Below are 18,583 nucleotides of genomic sequence, written 5' to 3'. Positions count from 1 at the left end.
AAATGCATTAAATATCTAAATATGAGACCTGAAACTATAAAAATCCTCAAAGACAACACAAGCAGTAACTTCTTTCACATTAGCTATAGCGACTCTCTTGCTAGATAAATCCCTTGAGGCAAAGTAAAGGAAAGCAAAAATAATTATTGGGACTTCATCAAAATAAAAATTTTCCACACAGCAAAACAATCAACAAAATTAAAAGACAACCTTTGGAATGGGAGAAGATATTTATGAATGACAAATCTGATAAAGGGTTAATATCCAAAATATATAAAGAACTTATTAAATTCAATACCAAAAAAACCCCCAAATAATCCAGTTAGGAAGTGGGCAGAAGACATGAGTAGACATTTTGCCAAAGAAGACATGAGATGGCCAACAGACATATGCAAAGCTACACAACATCACTCATCATCAGGGAAATGCAAATCAAAACTACAGTATCACCTTACACCTGTCAGAACAGTTCAAATCAACAACACAAAAACAACAGGCGATGGAGAGGATGTAGAGAAAGTGGAAGCCTTTTACACTTGGTGGTAAATATACTTGGGCAGCCACTCTGGAAAATATATGGAGCCTCCTGCAAAAGTTAAAAATAGAACTACCCTATTATCCAGCAGTTGAACTACTTGGTATTTACCCAAAGAATACAAAAACACTAATTCAAAGGGATACATTCACTTCAATGTTTATAGCAGCATTACTTACAATGGCGAAACTATGGAAACAGGCTTAAGTGTCCACTGATAGATGAATGGATAAAGATATTGTTTTATATTTATACAATGGAGTATTACTTAGCCATAAAAAGAATGAAATCTTATCACTTACAATGACATGGATGGAGCTAGAGAGTATTATGGTAAGAAAAATACATCAAAGAAAGAGAAATACTATATGATTTCACTCATATGTGGAATTTATGAAACAAAACAAACAAGCCAAGGGGGAAAAAGAGAGACAAACCAAGAAAAGATTCTTAACTATAAAGAACAAATTGATGGTTACCAAACTATAGAGAACAAATTGATGGTTACTAAAGAGGAGGAAGGTGGTGGGATGGGTTAAATAAATGGTGGTTATTAAGGAGTGTACTTGTGATGAGCACAGGGTGAGGTATGGAAATGTTTAATTATTATACTGTATACCTGAAACTAATATAACATTATATGTTCACTAAGTGGAAATAAAACTTTAAAAAAAAGAAATAATGGTGAAAATTTCTCAACTCTAGGGAGGGAAAGGAATATCTAGATTTATGAAGTCCTAAATATTTCAAATAGTATGAATCTAAAGGGGTCTACACTGAAATAGTTATAACTAACCTGGCACAACTCAAAGATAAAAAGGGAATTTTTAAAGCAGCAAAAAAAGGTGATTTTTCATATACAAGAAAAGTACCTTAAGACTATTAGTGGATTTCCCAACCAAAATCTTGCAAGCCAGAGAGGGGTGGTATGATATACCTAGACTGTTGAAAGACAAAAAAGAAAACTTCAAACTATGAATCCTGTAATAGGCAGAAATGCAAAAGAAAGAGAGATAAATTCCCATGCATTAAAAAAAAACCCTGCAGAACTTTAAACCACCAGTCTTGCCTTACAAAAGAGCTGAAAGATCTTTAAGTTGAAAATTAGAGGATGTTAAGTGGAAACACAAAACCATAGATAATATAAATCTTGGAAGAGTTAAGATGGCAGAGAAGTAGGAGAACCCTGGGCTATCCTCATCCCTGTATTGAGGTCAGATCTGGTGGGACACCCAGGAAATCAATCTGAGGATTGGAAGAAGTATCTCCATGTTTGGAGGGAAACAGCACAGCAGGTGCCAGGTGTATGGAAGTGAATTGGGGGAGAGAAAAACTGCCATGCCACAGAGGAAAGAGAGCCCTTTTCATGGACTGAGGAAAGGGAGAAGAATAGGAGTTGAGAGAGTATGGCATTGAGTCTGCACAAGAAGAAAACCTCTCCAGACCACCGACTGGGAAGGTGGTGGGGGGAGAACTGTTTTGCAAACAGTGTGTGGAGCTCAAACTCTGAGGCTTTGGAAGTGCACAGACTTCACTTCCCTGAAGTGGGCTCTTGCACTCACTCCTGGGGAGAAGGAGGCCGCTGGCTGGAGAGTGCACTAAGTGGTATAAGAATCTTCTGAGTCACACTGGGAGAGAACATTTCCCTTCCTGGAATACATTTGGAAGAGAGTATATTGCCTCTCCAAGGACAAAACACCCTGCAATTACCAGAAAATGGCCTTTCATTGGCAGGAGACAGAGGCATGTGTAAAGAGTGGATAACCTAGATGCTACTTTTACAGGTGCCACACCATAGATCCCATGTACCACCCAGGTATGGGACTGTTTTTCTGGGACAAAGGACACTAGACGCAGTGCAGCAGGGAGGCTCTACTCCAGAGGAGGGAGTGGATCTACCCTGGTGCAGGGTCCTTTAATATTTGGAGTTCAATCACAGCTACACACCAAAGATAAAATACAGGAGAGCTATGATACACTGATGGCCTTTACTTTTCTGGGAGGGCTTCTGAACAGAGGGGGGAGGAGGGGCTAGATTTCCTGTGCAAGGACAAGAAAGTGCAGTCATGCTGTTTTCTGCTCACCAACAAAATAGTCCGAGTTCAGAGAGCAACACAGTGGCCCCAGTGGAGATGGATACCACTCACACCAAACCCTGCTCTCCAAATGTGGAAAATGCATATTTACTGGGGTAGGACTGACTCTGTGCCTCTCCCCTAGAAGACCAACACAGGCAGCAGACCACATGCACCAATTCTACTGATTGTACAGTGTTTCAAAACATCACCTGCAGTTCTGGTGGAAATCGGGCCAGGTTGTTTTCGTTTTTTTTTGTTTGTTTTTTGTTTTTTTCCTCCTCCTTTTATTTTCCTTTGAAATCAGGCTTATAGTTTTTTGTTTGTTTGTTAATTTGCTTTTTCATTTCTTTTTCTCTTTTTTTGGATCAGGCTTCTTTTTTACTTGTTCTTTTTTTTCTTTCTTTTCTTTGTAATCAGTCATAGTTTTATTTTTGTTTTTATTTCTTTTCAGTATTCTAGAATTCATTTTTTATGCACCACACCCACTGCTCCATGCAATATGTGTCCTCCATGATACCCACCACTAGGCTAACCCAACCTCCCACTCCCCCTCCCCTCCAAAACCCTCAGTTTCTTCCTCAGAATCCACAGTCTCTCATGGTTTGTCTCCCCATCCTATTTCCCCCAACTCACTTCCCCTCTCCATCTCTCCATGTCCTTTGTGTTATTCCTTATGCTCCACAAATTAGCAAAACCATATGAAAATTGAATCTCTCCGCTTGACTTATTTCACTTACCCATGTTGATACAAAAGTTGGGTATTCATCCTTTCTGATGGAGGCATAATACTCCATTGTATATATGGAACACATATTCTTTATCCATTTATCTGTTGAAGGGCATCTTGGCTCTTTCCACAGTTTGGCGACTGTGGCCATTGCTGCTATGAACATTGGGGTACAGATGGCACTTCTTTTCACTACTTCTGTATCTTTGGGGTAAGTAACCAGTAGTGCAATTGCAGGGTCACAAGGAAGCTCTATTTTTAATTTTAATTTTAATTTCTTAAGGAATCTCCACACTGTTCTTCAAAGTGGCTGCACCAACTTGCATTCCCACCAACAGTGTAAGAGGGTTCCCCTTTCTCCACAACCTCTCCAACACATGTTGTTTACGGTCTTGTTGATTTTGGCCATTCTAACTGGTGTAAGGTGGTATCTCAATGTGGTTTTGATTTGAATCTCCCTGATGGCTAATGATGATGAACAATTTTTCATGTATCTGTTAGTCATTTGTATGTCTTTGGAGAAATGTCTGTTCATGTCTTCTACCCATTTTTTGATGTGATTATCTGTTTTGTGTGTGAGTAACCTCTTCGACTTTGGCCACAGTAACTTCTTTCAAGATATGTCTCCAAAGGCAAAGGAAACAAAAGCAAAAATGAACTTTTGGGACTTCATCAAGATCAAAAGCTTCTGCACAGCAAAGGAAATAGTCAACAAAACAAAAAGGCAACCCACGGAATGGGAGAAGATATTTGCAAATGACAGTACAGACAAAGGGCTCATATCCAACATCTATAAGGAACTCCTCAAAGCCTTATAGATTTTTTATTGTGTTTTTTTTTTTTATTCCTTTCCCTTTTTTTAACATTTTTTTTGATCAGGCTTCCTTTTTTATCTATTTCTTTTTTCCCCCAAGATTACTTTAACAAACAAATCAAAGCACATCTATTTAGAGGTCCAAACACCCCCACTGCAAGCAAGGAGGAACTCTGCAGAAACTGACCATTGGGAAGAGTGCCAAAATGCAAGAGCAGAGTGCACACAGCACACACCAGAAATACTTCCTGAAGTGCCGCACCCTGGACAGTGTATGACACTTTTAATATAGCATTACTCTCAAGTGCAGGAAACATAACAAGATTTCATAACTCACAAAAGACAGAAACTTAACCAGAATGACAAGATAGTGGAATTCTCCCCAAAAGAAACTTCAAGGGTAAATAACAGCCAGGGACTCACTCAAAACAGATATAAGCAGGGGCGCCTGGGTGATTCAGTCATTAAGGATCTGCCTTTGGCTCAGGTCATGTTCCCAGGGTCCTGGTATCAAGCCCTGCATCTGGCTCCCTGCTCTATGAGAAGCCCACTTCTCCCTCTCCCATTCCCCCTACTTGTGTTCCCTCTCTTGCTGTGTATTTCTCTGTCAAATAAATAACAAAAATCTTAAAAAAAAACAGATATAAGCAATACATCTATACAAGACTTTAGAATAGCAGTCATAAGACTACTGGCATGGCTTGAAAAGAACATAAGGGCACCAGGGTGGCTCAGTCAGTTGAGTGGCTGATTCTTAGTTTTGGCTCAGGCCATGCTCTCAGAGTCATGAAATTAAGCCCCATGTCAGGTTCTGTGCTCAGCAGGGACTCTGCTTACTCTGCTTGAGATTACTTCTCTCCTTCTCCCACTGCCCCTCCCCCCCCACTCTCTCTACCTCAAATAAATAAACAAATCTTAATAAAAGAAAAAAAGCATAGAAGACACCAGAGAAACCTTCCCTGCAGAGATAAAGTGCCTAAAAACTTGTCAGGTTGAAATTTAAAAATGCTATAACTGAGAAGTAAAACTGACTAGATATAATCACAACAAGATTTGAAGAAGTAGAGGACAGAATAAGTGATATAGAAGATAAAATTATGGAAAATAATGAAGGTGAAAAGAAGATAGAAAGAAATCTATTATATCATGAAGGTAAACAGGGAACTCACCAATTCCATAATGCAAGACACTATCTGCATAATAGGTGTCCCAGAAGAAGAAGAAGAAGAGAAGGAGATAGAGGCAGAAGGTTCATTTGAACAAATTATATCTGACAACTTCCCTAATCTGGAAAAGGAAATAAACATTCCAGTCCCAAGAGGCACAGAGAACTACCCTTGAAACCAACAAAAAAACAAGTCAACACCATGACATATAGTGAAATTTGCAAAATACAAAGATAAAGAGAGAATTCTGAAAGCAGCTAGGGACAAAAAGTCTTAACCAACAAAAGCAGACACAGAAAGTTAGCAGCAGACCTGTCCACTGAAACTTGGAAGGCCAGAATCAAATGGAAGGAAATATTCAGTGTGCTAAATGGAAAAAATACGTAACCCAAAATACTTCAGCCAACATGGTTGTCATTCAGAATAATAGGAGAGATAAAGAGCTTCCAAGACAAGCAAAAACTAAAGGAGTTTCTGAACACTAAACCAGCTCTACAAGAAATGTTAATGGGGACCCTATGATCAGGAAAGAGACCAAAAGCAACAAAAGCTAGAAAGGAATAGAGACAATCTACAAGAAAAGAGACTTTACAGGTAATATAATTACATAAAATTCATATCTATCATGATATGATACAGAAATTAAAAAAAAAACAGTAGAAGAAGTTCAACAAAACTAGGAGTTGGCTCTTTGAAAAAATTAATAGGATTGATAAACTCCTAGCCAGACTAATCAAAAAGAAAAGAGAAAGAACTCAAATAAATAAAATCATTAATTAAAGAGGAGAGATCACAGCCAACACTGCAGAAATATAAGCAATTATCAGAGAATATTATGAAAAATTATAGGCCAACAAATTAAGCAATCTGGAAGAAACGGATAAATTCTTAGAAACATAAAAAATACTAAACCAAAGCGGGAAGAAATAGAAAATCTGAACAGACACTTAACCAGCAAAGAAATTGAACCAGTAATCAAAAACCTCCCAACAAACAAGAGTCCAGGGCCAGATGCCTTCCCAAGGAAGTTCTACCAAACATTTAAAGAAGAGATAATATGTATTCTTCTCAAACTGCTCCAAAAAACAGAAATAGAAGGAAAACTTCCAAATGCATTCTATGATGCCAGCATTACCTTGATTTCAAAATCAAAGACCCCACTAAAATGAGAATTACAAACCAGTATCCCTGATGAACATAGTTGTAAAAATTCTCAATAAGATACTAGCAAATTGAATCCAAAATATATTAATAGGATTATTCAGCACAACCAACTGGAATTCATTCTTGGGTTGCAGAGGTGGTTCATATCTGTAGATTAATCAACTTGATACATCACATCAATAGGATAAAGGATAAGAACCATATGATCTTCTCAATAGGTGAAGAAAAAACATTTTTCAAAATACAGCTTTCTTTCTTGATAAAATCCTTCAACAAAATAGGAATAGAAGGAACATACATCAACATCATAAAGGCCATGTATGAAAGAGCCACAGCTAATATTCTTAATGAGGAAAAACTGAGAGATTTTCCCCCTAAGGTCAATAATATCACAGGAATGTCCATTCTCACCACTGTTGTTCAACATAGTACTGGAAGTCCTAGCCTCAGGAATCAGACAACAAAAAGAAATAAAAGCAAGGAACAATCCAAACTTTCACTCTTCACAGATAATGTGATACTCTATGTAGAAAACAACCCAAAAACCCCACCAAAAAACTGCTAGTACTGATGGAGGAATTCCACAAAGTAACAGGATATGAAATCAATACAACAGAAGTCTTGTTGCATTTCTATGCACCATTTTTAGCAACAGAAAGAGAAATCAAGGAATTGACCCATTTACAATTGCAGCAAAAACCGTAAGATACCCAGGAATACCAAACAGGCAAAAGATCTGTACTCTGAGAACTATAGGACACTTATGAAAGAAAATGAGTAAAACACAAAGAAATAGAAAAATGTCCCATGCTCATGGATTGGGAGAACAAATATTAAAATGTCTATACTTTGGGGCACCTGAGTAGCTCATTTGGTTAAGTGGCTGCCTTTGGCTCAGGTCAAGATTCCAGGGTCCTGGAATCGAGCCCCACATTGGGCTCCCTGCTCAGAAAAGAGCCTGCTTCTCTCTCTCCCTCTGTCTGCCACTCTGCTTACTTGTGCTCTCTATCTTTCTGTCAAGTAAACAAATAAAATCTTTTTAAGAAATAAAATAAAATAAAATGTCTTTACTTCCCAAAGCCATCTACACATTTAAGCAATCCTTATCAAAATACAACCAGCATTTTTCACAGAGCTAGAACAAACAATTCTAAAATGTGTAGGGAATCAGAAAAGAGCCTGAATAGGCATAGTAAACTTGAAACAGAAAAGCAAAGCAAGAGACATCACAATTCCTGACTTCAAACTATATTGCAAAGCTATAATCATCAAGACAGTATGATACTGGCACAAAAATCAACACATAGGAGCACCTGGGTGGCTCAGTTGGTTAAGCAACTGCCTTCGGCCCAGGTCATGATCCTGGAGTCCCAGGATCAAGCCCTGTATTGGGCTCCCTGCTCAGCGGGCAGTCTGCTTCTCCCTCTGACCTTCCCCCTCTCATGCTTTCTCTCTCTCTCTCAAATAAATAAACAAAATATTTTTTTTTAGAAAATCAACACATAAATCAATGTAACAGAATAGAGAACCCAGAAATGGACACACAACTATATGGTCAATTAATCTTCAACAAAGCAGGAAAGAATATCCAATGGAAAAAAAAAGAGTCCTTTCAACAAGGGTCTTGGGAAAATTGGACAACAACATGAAGAAGAATAAAACTGGGCCACTTTCTTACATAGTACACAAAAATAAATTCAAAATGGATGAAAGATCTAAATGTGAGACTGGAATCCATCAAAATCCTAGAGGAGAACACAGGCAGCAATCTCCTGAACCTCAGCTGCAGCAACTTCTTACTAGACACATCTCCAAAGGCAAGGGAAACCAAAACAAAAACTGAACTATTGAATCTTCATCAAAATAAGAAGCTTCTGCACAGCAAAGGAAACAATCAACAAAACTAAAGGCAACTCACAGAATGGGAGAAGATATTTGCAAATGACATATCAGATAAAGGATTAGTATCCAAAATCTATAAAGAACTTATCAAACTCACCCCCCGCAAAGAAAAAAAATCCAGTTAGTTAAAAAATGGACAGAAGACATGAACAGACCTTTCTGCAAAGACATCCAAATGGCCAACAGACACATGAAATGATGCTCACTATCACTAGTCATCAGGGAAATACAAATCAAAACCACAATGAAATATACTTCACACTAGTCAGAATGGGTAAAATTAACAACTCAGGAAAGAACAGATGTTGGCAAAGATGCAGAGAAAGGGGAACCCTCTTACATTGTTGGTAGGAATGCAAACTGTTGCAGCCACTCAGGAAAATGGTATGGAAGTTCCTCAAAAAATTCAAAATAGAGCTGCCCTACAACCTAGCAATTGCAACATAGTGATTCAAAGGAGCACATGCACCCCATGTATAACAACAGTGTCCACAAAGGCTAAAACATGGAAAGAGCCCATGTGACTATCAACTGAGAAATGGATAAAGAAGAAGTGGTGTGTGTGTGTGTGTGTGTGTGTGTGTGTGTGTATAGACACACACACAATGGAATATTACATCAAAAAAAAATGAAATCTTGCCATTTGTAACATAGATGGAACTAGACGGTATTAGGCTAAGCAAAATAAGTCAGTCAGAGAAAGACAAATACCATAGGATTTCACTCATGTGGGATTGAAGAAACAAAACTGATGAACATAGGGGAAATCTCTGGCAAAGTTAAGTATATAGAAAAACACATAATAATGCAATAATCTTATGATAATACATAAATCACTTTTAGCCTTAACATAAAAGTTAAAAGGCAAAATTATTAAGAAAAATTATAACCACAAAAATATATTAGTAGATACATATAAGGAAGAGTAAATTCTGCCATCAAAAACAACATGGGGGGGCAGTAAAAACCAAAAGTTTTTGTATAATATTGAAGTTTATTTGTTATCAGATTAAAATTACTATAATTTCAAAATGCATTTCCTACATTTTCCAGCACCCACAAAAAACTACAGTAAATACAAAAATGTAAAACAAAAAGAACCAAAGGATACCACTACAAAAATATCAAATAACAAAGGAAGACAGCAAGAAAGAGAGGAACAAAAGAACTACAAAACAGAATACAATTAACAAGATGACAATAGTAAACCCTTACCTATCAATATTTACTTTGAATGTAAATGGATTAATTTCACCAATCAAAAGATATAGAGTGGCTAAACGGATAAAAACTCATATTTAAGTATATGCAGCCTATAAGTATTCAGTTGAGATTTAAGGACACACAAGGGCTTGAAGTGAAGGGATGGAAAAAGACATACCATGAAAATGGTAATCAGAAAAGAGCAGGCATTGCTATACATATATCAGACTAAATAGACACTCAGTTGAAAACTGTCAAAGGAGACAAAGAAAGATATTACATAATGATAAATTTTTAATAATTCAACAGTAAGATATAACAATGGCAAACCCATATGTACCCAACATCAGAGCACCTAAAATTATAAAGGAAAAATTGAAAGAACTAAAGGGAGTGAGAGCAATACAATAATAGGAGACTTTAATACCCATTTCAATAATGAATAGATCATATAGGCAGAAAATCAATAAGGAAACTCTCGGCTTAAACAACACTATAGACCTAATAGACATATATGGAACATTCTACCCAATAGCAGCAGTATATACATTTTTCTCAAGCACATACAGAATATTTTATAGAATAGTTTACATAGTAGGCCATAAAACAAGTCAACAATTTTAAATCAGTAAAATCACTCCTAGTATCTTTCCAGCCACAACAGAATGAAACTGAATTCAATAACTAAAGGAGAAAAGAAAAAAAATCACAAGTATGGAAAATCTAACAATAAACCCTTGAACAAGAGTTGCATCAAAAATAAATCAAAAAAGGAAATCAAAAAATATCTTGGGATAAGCAAAAATGAAAACACAACATACCAAAATCTGTAGAGTGCAACAAAAGCAGTTTTAAGAGGAAAATTTTTTAAAAATGGTGAAAAGCTGAACGATTTTCCTGTAAGATCAGGAACAAAGCAAGAATTCCCAGTCTCATTATTTTTATTTAACACAGTATTGGAAATTCTAGCTAGAGCAATTAGGCAAGAAAAAGAAATAAATGGCAACCAAATTAGAAAGTAAGTAGTAGAACTATCACTATTTACAGATGACATAATATATATAGGAAGCCCTAAAGACTCAACCAAAAAATTGTTAGAACTAATATATGAATTCAGTAAAGTTGAAGGATATAAAATCAAAATACAAAAATTTTTTGTATTTCTATATACTAATAAGTGATCACAAAGAGAAATTAAGAAAACAATCCCACTTACAGTTGTATCAAAAAGAGTAAAATACACAGAAATAAATTTAACCAAGGTGATAAAATGCTTGTATAGTCAAAACTATAAAGACACTGATGAAAGAAATTGAAGATGACACAAGCAAATGAAGATATTCCATGTTCATGGATTGGTAGAATTAATATTGTTAAAATAGCCAAGGTACCCAAAACAGTCTACAGATGCAATGCAATTCTTCCCCAAATTCCAAAGACATTTTTTTTTTTTGCAGAAATAGAACAAGTAACCCTAAAATTTGCAGAGAACCACAAAAGTCCCCAAATAGCCAAAGTAATCTTGAGAAAGAAGAAAAAACTGACGGCATCATGATCCCTGATTTCAAACTGTATTAAAAAGCTTCAGTAATCCAAACAGTATAGTATTGGCATCAAAAGAAGACATACAAATCAATGAAACAGACCGTGGAACCAGAAATAAATCCATAGATGTATTGTCAGTTAATTTATGACAAAAGGCCCAAGAATATATAGTGGAGAAAGGACAGTATCTCCAATAAACAGTGCTGGGAAAACTGGAAAGCCACATACAAAAGAATGAAAATGGACCACTTTCTTACACCATACATAAAAATTAATGAAAATGGATTAAAGACTTAAAAGAACCTGGAAACATAAAACTCCTGGAAACATAGATGGTAAGATTTAGGCAACAAAAGCAAAAATAAGCAAGTGGCATTACATCAAACTAAAAAGCCTCTAGCAGCAAAGAAAATTATCAACAAAGTAAAAAGGCAAAAAATGGGCAAAGACTCGAGTAGATAATTCTCAAAAGAAGACATACAAATGGCAAACAGGTATATGAAAATGGTCTTAATATCACTAATCATAAGGGAAGTGCAAATCAAAACCACAATGAGGTATCATCTCCCACCCTTTAGGATGACTATTATCAAAAATAAAGTAAAATGATATAAAATAAATTAAATTAAATATAAAAGGAGAACAAGTGTGAACAGTGATGTGGAGAAAAGGGGAGCCTTCTATACTGTTGGTGAGAATGCAAATTGATGCAGCCACTATGAAAAACAATATGGTAGGCCAAAGGTCTTTTTTTTTTTTTAGTGGTTTTGCCATGAATTTTTTGTCTCATCCAATAAAATTACTTTTTTAATTATAGATTTCAAGCTAGCATTTCAAACACACATTTGAAAAAGATGTAAATATCTTTCCCCTTGTAATTTATATCCTTTTCCAGGGCTTTGAAATAGCAATTGCACTGCCAGCTGGCGTTTCTTCTCTTTGATATGCTGATTCTATCAAACACATGAGAATTTTGTAAGTTCTGAGTTTTTTCTCTGGAACCCAACTCCAAAACTGGAGCTAGACTGGCAACATTTGCAGTACTTGTCCACATTATCTCTCAGTCAGTCTTAGAGCATCCCTCTTTCATAGATACTGCAGGTATTTTACATCACTGACCTCTAGGTTTTCAATCTGCACAAGAAGCAACTGATACAAACTAGAGAAAATGTTATATCACAAAGTATTTAAGAACTTGATCACCACCCCCAAAAAAGAATCTGGATCCGAATTTATGCCTCTAGTTATAGATTCTTTATTTCCTCATAATTCTTTAATTAAATAAAATTACAATACTATATATCATATATATTATATATACCACCTACATATATACACCACCTGCATATATAACAGAGGTACATTACCTTAATTTAATTAAAGAAACACGATGATCAATAACAAGGATTAAGAGTAACAAGGTGAAAATCTCTCCATCTAGTTTTCAGAAGAAATTAAAAAAAAAACTGATGATGATTGGTTGACAGATTCTACATTTTCCTTCTACAAATTTATTTACACTTCATATTGATCCCATGCATAACAAGCCTTCTTTTACTACATGTATGAAGTGTTTGAAACTCAAAGAAAAGTTCAAAATCAATTACATGTAGAAGTCTGCAGCATCCTTTCCAATGAAATTAACAGGCAGGATCTTCCCGATGCTAGAGTGTATTTTGATGGCAGCATGGGACCAATCAGAGTAGTGTTTTTCAAAAGCTTCTGCTGATGAAAATGTTTCTTTGGGTTTCTTATAATGACTCTGAGCTATGTTGGCTGTTTCAGGTCACTCAGCTCCCAAACCTGCCAAAAGATCAACTACCCTGTTAAGGTCCTCTGAGTTAGGTCCTTTTTCTGACACAAGTCCACACAAATAGCCCAAGGACTTTAGTTTCCGGTAGCATAGCTCCATAAATCCACAGTGTGGGCAAAGTTTGAGTCTATCTCTGCCCAGTCACAACAACCTTCTATCCTCTGAAGTATCTCCAAGACAGCAGTCCAGAGCACCATGTGGAACAGACTTCTAAGAGCATCAGTTCCTACACATAGTTGTGCAGCAGCTCTAGGGCATGCTGAGCCACCTCCCACAGGCTCTACGGGAAGAGGAACAAGGTGCACTGGCGAGAAAACAAGTAAATGCACAGATCTAACAGGGTGATTTCTTGCCTCTGTGTCAATTCAAACTTTCACATGTCTTTCACATGTCTATAGGCTTTTGGAGGATCAATCCATTCCAGCTTTTCACTGGCTGGCAGAAAAAGTGAACCAGTTGGCACCATCCCCAGAATCAAAGCTGACAACATACTGAGAAAAGAAGGCATCCAGTTCATTATATTGTACCAGGGCATCTTCAAATTGCTGCAGCATATCAAATACAAAGGCAAGTTCCTCCCAAACCATGAAATACTCACAAAAGCTCCAGCCTGGCTCAGTCCTCCTCTCCCTCAAAGTTCTCAGGTCATCCTCAAACTTGCCTAGGTTTTTGTTAAAAGACATAGGAAACAATGTCCTGAGTTTGGTAAAGAAGATAGTCCAAGGATTCCTGAGTTCAAGAAGAGTTCTTTAAGGGGTTGGAGAGCATGACACACCAGTCACTTTGTTTATTACAAAAATTGTTTCTTATTTTGTCCACAATAGAAGTTCAGGAAAGGATGTTGGTTTGTTTTTTGTCTTTTTTTTTTTCTTGCACCATTTTCTTTTTTAAAATTTTATTTAAATCCAATTAACCAATATATAGTACATCTCCAGTTTTTGATGTACAGTTCAATGATTAATCAGCTGCATATAACACCCAGTGCTCATCAGATCATGTGACGTCCTCCTTAATGCCCATCACCCAGTTACCCCTTCCCCCCACCCACCTCCCCTTTCCGCAACTCTTAGTTTGTTTCCTGGAGTCAAGAGTCTCTCATGGTTTGTCTCTCTCTCTGATTTCTTCCCATTCAGTTTTCAGCCACCACTATTAACCAGTCCACAGAGCTTTGGTCTTTCACAACCTTCTGCCACTTGTTGAGGTCATCTTTTATGGTAGCTTTACACACCAGTATCACAGCATTTCATCAAATAAATATGAAGAAAGGGGAAAGTAAGAGGGACTTTGTTTCCTTCCTGGAGCAGCAGTTTCTCCTTCAATTGAACAAAGTTAGATTCTAGGTGAATCATCTTTTGAAGCCCAGCCAAGGTATCTTCTCCATTCCATCTGTTCTCTTGGAAGCTGCTGGCAAAGTATTGGATAAATAGAGGTGAGTCAGCTCTGATCTACAATACAGGTGACAATGGGTTTTTTTCCATAGTGTAGGTCACTGGCAGCAGCGGCTCCTCAGGGGCACCCATGGACCATCACTGGCCTTCAGGCCAGCCAAAGCACTGCAGCAGGGACACCCATCAGGCTGCATGAGGCAGTTCCTGAGCCAGCTGCCCTATATGGCCAGTCACACCCCCACTTCCCACCATGATTTTTTCTATTATTTTTAAAAAATCAATATTGTCAATATTTTCTTATAAAGCTTCTGTATTTTGTTTTATATTTAAAAATGTCTTTTTCACACCTTGATTATAAACAAATCCGGGGTGCCTGGGTGGCTCAGTGGGTTAAAGCCTCTGCCTTTGGCTCAGGTCTTGATCCCAGGATCCTGGGATCGAGCCCAGCATTGGGCTCTCTGCTCAGCAGGGAGCCTGCTTCCCTTCCTCTCTCTCTGCCTGCGTCTCTGCCTACTTGTGATCTCTGTCTGTCAGATAAATAAATAAAATCTTTAAAAAATAAAAAGTAAATCCTTTTCTATGGTACAAATAATTTTAAGGGTTTTATTTGTGTAGGGGGGTTGGAATAGGAATTATAGAAATGCCTCCAAAATAAATATCTGGTCTTAAGAAACAAATATAAAGCAAACACAGAGTACCAACTCTATTCAATAAATACACAAATGGAATGTTTTATGGATGAACACTCACTAGGAAGAACAGAAAATACTTTATGGTCATAGCTTATATTATGGACAAAAAGATGATCTTTGAAACCAAAAGAGATATGAAATAAGAGAAGGGAGCTGAGGCAGCTGAGGGAAAATGGAAGGGGAGGTGAATCATTAGAGACTATGGACTCTGAAAAACAATCTGAGGGTTTTGAAGGGGCGGGGGGGTGAGAGGTTGGGGGAACCAGGTGGTGGGTATTGGAGAGGGCACGGATTGCATGGAGCACTGGGTGTGGTGCAAAAACAATGAATACTGTTAGGCTGAAAATAAATTTTAAAAAATTTTTAAAATGTATAGATAAAAAGAGAACTATTTTAGTAGACTGTTGAACAACCAGGACCTTCAAAAAGTGTAGGAGGTCTGTGTGGAGAGAATGACATAACTCCAAAAGGCAATAAATCAATAAATTCAGCACTGAATCATTGCAATGAACAGCTAACACAATATGTGAAGCTGTCAATATTGATCAGTGTAAACCTGAAAGAAATAAAAAGACAAGTAATAGGTAGTATGAGTTTGTCAAAAACAAATCATGTGAAACTATAATTCAATCCTTCCTTCAAGAGGATAAGTTTAGTACTTTAAAAAAGAAAAAGTTGGTGGAGATGTGGGCTAGCAAAAATGTTGTAAAGGGATAAATTAGATGGAAGTGTCATAAGATGAATAGTTTAGATACAGAACTAGTCAAAAAAATTGAGCAAAAAAAGTTGTTACTGACAGTTCAATTCTGCATTGGGTGAAGGTGTCAGATAGGTCCCTTAAGGGTCCACTCTGAGTTCAGTACAATTCAATATTTTCATTTACTACTTAGGGAGTAGAAGGTAGAGCATGCTTAATAAAATTTTCAGGTGTTCCTGAACATTGCAGGATAGGCATAAAAATGGACTACAAGCAGGATAAAATTTTTAAATGGGCAAAAATCAATAAAATAAGATTTGATAAAGCATTCATAAATGTAATGTGATTCACAAAGGAAAGAAGAATCAAATGTACCAAAGTAAAGTGAAATCACAAGAGTCTGAGGGTTATAGTGGAAAGTAAAATGAACATGTATCAGCAACATAACCACAAACTCCAAAGGCCAGTGTTAATCAAGTTACAAAAATGAATTTTTCTTATTAGGAAAAAAAAAGAAGAAAGGTTATGCCAGTTTATAAGCACTTCAGTATGTCCAAAGCATCAACCTTTTTGACTAACAGATAGTAGGGCACAGAGAATTGACTGGAAAATCAAAATAATTCATGTAGAAAAAAGTAAGACTAGCATAAAACAAAGATAAATGAGAAGAGTAAGGAAAGAAAGTAAAGTAGATATAGTTGGTCAGAGAAAAAGTGATGAAAAGGGACAGGCAGGAAAAGATAAAGGAGGGAAAGAGAAACCAGAGAAAGAGAATGGAGAGAGAAGAGCAAGAGAGACAAGGGAAAAGGTAGGAAAAACTTTTAAAAAGGTTGAAGGAGGACAATAGGAGAAGGTCTTCGAATGAAATTTGTCTTATGAATTTACTTCACAAAGGAGTTATACAGAAAACTGGTGGTGAGTGTCCTAATTAATATTTTAATTAGGATGTTTCCAAGAGATACACTTGCAGTAATTCAGGTCCATAGTCAAATATGATCTTCAGATCAGTAAAGAAATGGGATTTTAGAGAACGTATTTTTAAAAAGGACCAGTGTCGCTTAAGAAATCTTGGGCAAAATTAGAGCTAAGAGAATAGGGAAAAAACAATAGCTATTTTTAAAAAATTAAAAATTCCAAAGCAATACAAACTATTCAGGAGCATGTCCACAAAGAGAAAACAGGCAGAGTCATAAATTTTCCTTCATAAATCATGCTTGTCATTTATCTGATTTTAGAAATAAAATATGGCCAAAAGAAAATTTGAAAGTTACTGGGAAATACTTTTATAAATAAAATCACCTATAACCTCACCATCATCAACATTTTGATGTATGTACTTGACTCCATTACCAAGGTATAACTTTTTAAAATTAGTATAAGTTTGTACATGTAGTTGCACATCTGCATTTTTATTACCTATTATACTAATATCTTTCCAGGAAGTGACTGTTTTTTGAAAACATAACTATTAATAGCTGCATTATATTCCATTTTTGGGTGTATATAAACATCTACCTGTTGGTAGATATTTAATTAGCCAACTTTGTATCATTATAAATCATGCTGCTATGGGCTTTTTTGTCTATATATAGTTTGATTTTTCTTAGGATACATTCTCAAAAACCGTAATGTGAACATTTTATGGCTTCATGGATGTTGTGTGTTATATATACATATGTGTATACACATACACAGAGATTGCTCTTCATAAAGGATACTTGCATTCTTCCCAATATATGAAAATATTCATCTCACTGTATCCATACCAGTACTACATGAGAAATCTTACTGAAGTTACATTTAATTACTATATTTGATGTTGTGAACTGTTTTGTTTACATGTTTTGCCAACAAAGTGTCATCCTTGTTACATTCTTGTTAGTTAACTATATCAAGAACCTTAAATTTGGTCATATTTATTGGAAATGTTTTTAACTTGTTTTATGACTATGCTATTTTTATTATTTTTGTTGTATAGAAAATACAAGATATACATAAATACATTAAACTCTTACTTGATGATTTCTTCATTGCTTTTATGGATTAGAAGTTCTTCCCCATCTAGTTATCAGTTATATTTTTTATTTAATTTATTATATATTTATATATTATATATTTATTATATATTTATTTATTATATATTTATTATATATTTTATTCCAGCCACTTATGATTTCATTTTTTTCACTTCGCTAATGAATTGATCTAGAGTTTATTTCAGTGCATGATGTGAGGTGAGGCTTCTTTTTCAAATAACCAGTTTTCTCAACATTATAAAGTAACCTATTTCTTCTTACTCTATTGGTTTGTTATGATCCTATATCATATATCAAGTGGTTTAATAAATTGGGTCTATTGCAAGAGTTTGGAATAAAAGGTAAACTAACACTAAAGAGCCAGTGAATGCAAGATAAAGAAGGGGACTTCTGCAAGAAATGGAGAGAGGAATAAGAACAATGGAACAAGCAAAGACAAGGAAACACAATGACTAGAGATGAGCAAGCAAAACATCTGATTAAATGTGATGAGTTTCCATTGCTTGATAGGAGACTGAAATTACACAAAGGAAAAAAGGAAGAAAGGACTTGAAGAAATTTATATATGTGGGGCTGGGTAGGAGGGGCACAAAGGAATACCAACTGGAAGAGATAGATGGATCTCACTGCACAGATCTTCCTCTACTTACAACAGTGTTAGATCCTGATAAACCTATCATAAGTTGAAATTATCATGTCAAAAATGCATTTAATACACCTAACCTACCAAACATCATAGCTTAGTCTAGCTTACTTTAAAGGTTCTCAGAACACTTAGATTTCCCTACAGTAGGGCAAAATCATTTAACACAAATCCTATTTT

The 18,583-nt window shown here is 36.0% G+C and overlaps 1 pseudogene; it reads right to left on the bottom strand.

Annotated features, from left to right (window-relative positions):
- Positions 1–12,737: 12,737 nt before the first annotated feature.
- On the bottom strand, positions 12,738–14,467 carry LOC116881777 (annotated as a pseudogene).
- Between the last annotated feature and the right edge of the window lie 4,116 nt (positions 14,468–18,583).

Source organism: Lontra canadensis, unplaced genomic scaffold (assembly GCF_010015895.1).
Source record: "Lontra canadensis isolate GAN:19392208 unplaced genomic scaffold, GSC_riverotter_1.0 scaffold77, whole genome shotgun sequence".
NCBI classification, from domain to species: Eukaryota; Metazoa; Chordata; class Mammalia; order Carnivora; family Mustelidae; genus Lontra; species Lontra canadensis.
Note: the sequence above shows the minus strand (reverse complement) of the source record. Positions and strands in the feature narration are given on the sequence as shown.